The sequence below is a fragment of the Apium graveolens genome, chromosome 2 (assembly GCF_009905375.1).
Source record: "Apium graveolens cultivar Ventura chromosome 2, ASM990537v1, whole genome shotgun sequence".
NCBI lineage: Eukaryota > Viridiplantae > Streptophyta > Magnoliopsida > Apiales > Apiaceae > Apium > Apium graveolens.
The window spans coordinates 24509109-24514800 of NC_133648.1; the positions used below are offsets into that span (position 1 = coordinate 24509109).

A 5692-nucleotide genomic window follows, 5' to 3' on the forward strand; every position below is an offset into this window, starting at 1 on the left:
AATCTCAGATGATTTGCCTGACTAGAAATGCAGGTGTGATTTCATGAAGTGCTTCCGAGGATATAGTCAATGCAGGCAAGGGCAGGCAAGGCAATCTATAAATTCTGGTCAACTGCTGCAGTTTTTTATGGTACTACAAAGACATTCAGCCAATTCTTTATAACCCAATAACAAGGTGAACGAAAAACTCAAATTCCAAGAATTTGCTACACCATTCTCTTATAGAAAAATGAATGTTGGAGAGCAGATTGCACATCATGTTATCACAGTCGGTATGAGACATGTCATTAGCCTTTCTTTAAGCTGTTAAACGAATAGCAGTAACATTCCATGGTCTTATTCATATTTTGTTACTCTCCTAGAATGGAATTCCTGATTTCATAGACCAATCACATGGGCTCCTGAGATGATAATAGCCCATAGAATGTGATACTGTCACATGCTAAATGCATCATATATGATCTTAAATTTAGAAGCAGGCGTGTATCATCATTCGGATTCGAAAAGAATCAGTTTTGTGGTAGTTCGCCAAATCAAGAAACTGGATCTCTAGTTAATCACTAGATTTAGCTTTGATAGGGCATGACTGCAATCCACTTATATGAATTCTGATAGAAATACTGAATCAAAAATAAATATCCTCCAGTTCCTTAATAGATCAAAGTCCCTGCAATGCATTAGCAATCACGATTAAAACTAATAAGAAGGATGAATGTTTAAGCATAATCTATAATATAAGATCCTAAAAGTTTCAATAGACCGAAATTCCCAATAAACCATAAAACTGAGCATATATATATGCCCCCACTCCTAACTCTTAAAATCACATTATAAATTCATAGCTACCAAATAAAAGACAAAAGGAAGAATAAAACATCCCGCAGGAGTTCCTTTTTCTTCTTTACTAGAAGATAATCCATCTTTTGCGAGAAGAAAATATTTCTATTAGAGATAGGGGAGGGAGGGAGGGGGGAAGAAATGGATGAACGAGAAAGGGGTAAGAATAAAAAGGACCAGATCTGTGAAATTCACGTATACAAAAAAAAGCTCAATCATTTCTGTAAATTTATTTAAGTAGACAGAAAACAGACCCCCCCCAGTCGTAAACAACAAAAGACCGACAAAAATAACAAAGAATATACAAAGAGATAACAAGGAAAGAACATAGTAATAATAGACATTAATTAAACAAAGAGATAACAAGGGATGATACAGGAAAGATATGATGCTTAGAATATAATAAATAACAAATAAAGATGGAAGATTGAAAACTATTGAGATTAATACTCACCAATTTGATCTGCAGCCGGTAGATCTCTCCCCACATTGTACTAGAGATAAACGGAAGTAAAAACAAAAAGAGATGCCACAAGCATTCTTGAACCTGCACGATCTAAGCCAGCTATCTTACATAAGAATAAAGCCCAAAAGGGGGGGGGGGGGGACGATCACATTGCTAACTCCAGTTGTTATAGGACAACTTCATTGAAACTGCGTAATACTTCTGACCAACTTTGTCGGAATCCGCCATCCTGTAAATAGTTTATAAGCCTCGGGTCCAAAACAAATGAGCTTTGGTTCAAATTCCTCGTGAATTTCTCTCGTAACAACTAAAGATAGGCTGCCTAAACTATTATTCAAATATATGTCATCACTCATCATTACAAGATCAACTATAACAATATAGTTGTAAGAAATATTATTATCCAAGAATTTAAGTACATCCTATTTTCTGAGACTGTAGTAGCAAAAACCTGTCCTAAAATTTAGATTTATATATATATATAAAGATAAGAAAAGAGAAGATCCAGATTGAAGGATCTCAATGCCAGAGTATAAAAAATAAGAAAAAAGTTATTGGTTAAAGCAATTTTATAACTGGAAAGATTTTTGATGAGCATCCACAACTTTATTATCCAATACATATACTAGTTTACACAAATGCATATAATTATATAGATTTATATATATACACACACATCGATTTATCTTATTGCATCAGAAATTTCATCTATTTTAACAACCATGGTCCATGTACCCTATCTTCTCCAAGTGTTAAAATATGTAATATCATTATAGTTCTACACACTGTCTTTCTAATATTGACTTTGACAACGATAAATCTTTTGAATCTGATATTATATTGTGAAACCAGGTATGCGAAACTTGATTAGTAAGGATACTACCGGTTTCAACAACCTGCTTGATGGTAAGTTTGTTAGTCCAAGTATCAACTGAAAACTGCACAATCAGCAACGACAATTACTATAGTCAACAGCACAACCATGCCATGATCTTATTACTCGACTACATAGGCTTTACAAAAGTAGGAGTAAAGCTGACACATATGATACAATGAGCAGACAAAGTGGCAATTCACTGATTCAACATCCTGACAATTAAATGTGCCGGGATGTTTCACCACATCACATTGTCATTAGGAATAAAGGTGCTTCTCTTTCCTTGTCAAATTAAGTGGTGAGTCCATTCTTAGATGAAGAGTTTTAACTTTTAAATACTTTTACTTGTATATATTTTGGTGACTTCTATACTCGTTAAAATAAACATAAACCAAAAATTTTGAACAAGATAGACATAGTGAGTGATAGAATAAAGAACCTTTAATTTATCTAAACACTAAAATATTAACATAAAACTTTAATAAAATTCCTTTGACCAAAGTAATGAATATGCTGAGAGAAGGCATGACCATTGTAACATACAATATAATATAGGAAAAATTAATGTGAATTAAAAATAGTATACACATAAGACACTAATCTATTGTATAGACTTTTGGGATCAACACGACCATGCCACATTCCCAAGTGTAGCTACGGTTGGGTTAAAATCAAAGAAGCGACTTTTAAAATTTGGAGGGGGAATATATCAAGACAACATCATCAACATCCCAAAAGTATTCAGACGACAATGGGATAACAGCATTTGTGTCGATGCACAAAAATTGTTTATGGCTCCATCCATCCATAGGAATAGTATCATGTATGCCTATTTGTTAAAGATTCCAGACTTGGTTTATCTACATTTGCTTCTCAAAAGGACAGTCTTGTCCAATATTATAATGTATAGTTCATCATAGCTGTATATGCTTTTATAAGAACAAGGACCTAAGGAACCTAAGACATCACTGGAACCAGAACTTTATATCTTAAAATACATGTGAGTTTAAAAAAATTAAAAACATTACTTACTATATGCAGAATTAAGTTCAGTCCCATACTGCTTTGAGAAAGACCTTTACAGAGTTGAGACCCATTGCTCTTTTTGTGGAAATTGGCATCCCTTTTTATCCCGGTAGGTGGGTGAGTCATGCGTAAATGCTACAGGTGATAAATGTTCCTAATGGTCACCATTCTGTTTCGGTAAAGAATTTTTGCAGTAGGTACTCTCAAATGTCGATTTGGAAAATGTTGCAACTACATGTTTGTCCCCCAAAACCACTGCACTATCGCCTATCTTTATCTTGGCAGTGTTTACAAGAATCTATACACTGACTTAGACGCCTCACAAATCAAGCAGCAATATTTGGTCGCTAAGGAGCCAAGTCTGGGATAGCGTAAGATTAATACGCAGGTTATCATATGGTCTTAACTCTTAAGCTAAAACTCATTATTCCTTGTTTCCAGGATGGGGGAAAATCCATCGTGATCTGAATTATGGATGTACTACGAGAGTATTATAAACCTTGACAAAAAAACAAAGGAGAGCATCATAAATTATAAACAACCTCGAGTTAGGTGTCTCAATGTCATGGTCAGATAAAATATATGTGATGTCCTCCGGAGAGTAAGAACGAACCTTAATCAAGACGGAGGCACTGTGAACTTTCTCACTTTCGAAGGGGAAGTTTAATCAACTCTTAGGCCAGCTAATGTATTGATTTAAAAATAGTATGCAGAAAAGCATTCGACCAAAGAAACTTTCCCGTTCCAATCTCTCAGATACAACGATTCGAACCTACACAATATCATACAGACCTAATCACGCCTTTTTTTACGGAACCTTGTAACAACATTTAAACACCAGAAACACAAACAAGCACCATACATATACACGAACAAGCAACACAAATAAGTAATCAACGCCTATAACTAAATTAAAACAAGTCAATAACAATACAACACAATCTAATCAAAAAATAATAATCATAGAACACGATTAAATACCTAAGTTGAACCGATTAAATTGATATTGAGAACTATATGTAACAGATATGATCGGTAAATGAATAATCGGAAAAAATAGAGATAAATTATGTCAGTAAATATTTTACGTACCTTCAGAGATCAGAGCAGATGAATTGAAAAGGTTAAGATTGCGAGAGGAATTGAGTTTTTTATATAAATATTATTTTTTGTGTAAATAACACGGAAAATAAGTTGTCTCGTTGTCTCGGGGAGAAGTAGAGAAACAAAGCTGAAGACGTTTATTCGTTTCTTGCGAATATTTTAGTACAAACAGAAGAATATGTATTTATTTATTTTTTTGGACGCCAAGCACGAGATTAGTGCCGGTACCGAAAAATGTGACGTGCTATTATAATTACTAACTTAGATCTTGGTTTCGTTAATAATAATTTTTTTCTGTCATATTATAATTTAAAATATTATAGACATTTATAATAATTATAAATTTATGATTAAAACTAGTTTATTGAGCCGCGGCATTCTAAAATAATTTTTCATCTTCTTTTTGTTTTCTAATCTGACCTTGATTATTTAAAAATTATGAATAATAAATAAATCCAATAAATTAAAAAGTTTGAAAAATTATTTTCTCTTTAAAAAATTTATTCCAATGAGTTGCTCTCTCACTATTCACAAATTATCATGAAATTGTATTATTTATTAGTCAATAACTATTGTAACATTTTTTCTATTTAATAATATAATTTTTTTAGAAAATTAGAAAAAAAATAGATTGAAACAATTTGATAGTCGTGATCTCACCACTTTCGTCTTCTCCAATGATTTTAAAAAATATTGAGAAAACTTATTTATACAAAATTGCCTGTTTATTATTTTATAGGCTAAAAATTAAAAGAAAAATGTAATATAGTAAGTTGATATTAGGAGAAAGAGGAGAAACGATATTTAAAAAGAATTTAATGAAAAATATTAAGATGATAAGTTAATTTAAATGAAAAGGAGAATTTTTAGGAGAATATTATAATGGTAAGTTGATTTCAAAAATCTTAATTAATTTTCTTGTAGAAACTTTAGAAGAATATTACGAACAATGATAGTATATTTTGGAGAATGTAAGTTAACTGTAATTTTTGATATTGAAAAATAAAATATAGTAACTTGTTTTAAGAAGAAAGAGGAAAATTGGTATTAAAAGGAAATTTAGGAGAATATTAATACAATAAATTGATTTAAATGGAAAGTAGAATTTTCAGGAGAATATTATGATGGTAAGTTGATTTCAAAATTTTTAATTAAAAATTTTACATTAATATTATTAATATTGAAGAATTCAAAATTTGGATAGTTAAAATCTTAAAAGAATGTTCGTTGCTTGAGTGAAAAGTCTATACGAAAGTGGGAGTTTTGAATAGCTGTGGTGTATGTCGATGATTTGGTATTGTTTTTTTAATATTATTTTTTTAATTTTTTCTTGATTTATTAATTTTTTTTGTTATATTATAATTTGAATTGCTAACATTAAT

At 31.3% G+C, this 5692-nt stretch overlaps 1 long non-coding RNA gene across 4 annotated transcripts; it reads right to left on the reverse strand.

Annotated features, from left to right (window-relative positions):
• Nucleotides 1–7: 7 nt before the first annotated feature.
• Nucleotides 8–4465, reverse strand: LOC141707133 (uncharacterized). 4 transcript variants are annotated; one of them, XR_012569000.1, is made up of 4 exons: nucleotides 4299–4465; nucleotides 3820–3978; nucleotides 1292–3705; nucleotides 8–667 (listed from the first exon to the last, which is right to left on the reverse strand). It is a non-coding gene; the product is annotated as an uncharacterized LOC141707133 (long non-coding RNA). The 4 variants fall into 4 exon arrangements; XR_012569002.1 differs by having other exon boundaries at nucleotides 1292–2241; nucleotides 3213–3978; XR_012568999.1 differs by having other exon boundaries at nucleotides 1292–3978.
• Between the last annotated feature and the right edge of the window lie 1227 nt (nucleotides 4466–5692).